We start from the raw sequence: 1,401 nt of genomic DNA on the forward strand, positions 1-1,401 counted from the left end.
CCTATAAATATCAATTAAATGTATCTGGTCTATTGTGCCATTTAAAGTTTGTGTTTCCTTATTAACTTTCTGTCTGGATGATCTGTCCATTGGTGTAAGTGAGGTGTTAAAGTCCCCCACTATTTTTGTGTTACTGTCGATTTCCTCTTTTATAGCTGTCAGCATTTGCCTTATGTATTGAGGTGCTCCTATGTTGGGTGCATATATTTTTATAATTATTGTATCTTCTTCTTGGATTGATCCCTTGATCATTATGTAGTGTCCTTCCTTGTCTCTTGTAACATTCTTTATTTTAAAGTCTATTTTATCTGATACGAGTTTTGCTACTCCAGCTTTCTTTTGATTTCCATTTGCATGGAATATCTTTTTCCATCCTCTCACTTTCGGTCCGTATGTGTCCCTAGGTCTGAAATGGGTGTCTTGTAGACAACGTATATATGGGTCTTATTTTTGTATCCATTCAGTGAATCTGTGTCTTTTGGTTGGAGCATTTAATCCATTCACATTTAAGGTAATTATCAATTTGTATGTTTCTATTACCATTTTGTTAATTGTTTTGGGTTGTTTTTGTAGGTCCTTTTCTTCTCTTGTGTTTTCCACTTACAGAAGTTCCTTTAGCATTTGTTGTAAAGCTGCTTTGGTGGTGCTGAATTCTCTTAGCTTTTGCTTGTCTGTAAAGCTTTTGATTTCTCCATCGAATCTGAATGAGATCCTTGCCAGGTAGAGTAATCTTGGTTGTAGGTTCTTCCCTTTAATCACTTTAAATATATTGTACCAATCCCTTCTGGCTTGTAGAGTTTCTGCTGAGAAATCAGCTGTTAACCTTATGGGAATTCCCTTGTATGTTATTTGTCGTTTTTCCCTTGCTGCTTTTAATAATTTTTCTTTGTCTTTAATTTTTGTCAATTTGATTACTATGTGTCTCGCATGTTTCTCCTTGGGTTTATCCTTTCTGGGACTCTCTGCGCTTCCTGGACTTGGGTGGCTATTTCCTTTCCCACGTTAAGTTTTTGAGTATAATCTCTTCAAATATTTTCTTGGGTCCTTTCTCTCTCTCTCCTCGTTCTGGGATCCATATAATGCCAATGTTGGTGCATTTAATGTTGTCCCAGAGATCTCTTACGCTGTCTTCATTTCTTTTCATTCTTTTTTCTTTATTCTGTCCCACAGCAGTGAATTCCACCATTCTGTCTTCCAGGTCACTTATCCGTTCTTCTGCCTCAGTTAGTCTGCTATTGATTCTTTTTAGTGTATTTTTCATTTCAGTTATTGTATTGTACATCTGTTCTCCCCTTCATTTAGTTGTTTTTCTCAGGTTTTATCTTGTTCCTTCATCTGGTACATAGTCTTCGGCCTTTTTATTTTGTCTCTCTTTCTGTGAATGTGCTTTTTGTTCCACAG

The sequence above is a fragment of the Eubalaena glacialis genome, chromosome 18 (assembly GCF_028564815.1).
Source record: "Eubalaena glacialis isolate mEubGla1 chromosome 18, mEubGla1.1.hap2.+ XY, whole genome shotgun sequence".
NCBI classification, from domain to species: domain Eukaryota; kingdom Metazoa; phylum Chordata; class Mammalia; order Artiodactyla; family Balaenidae; genus Eubalaena; species Eubalaena glacialis.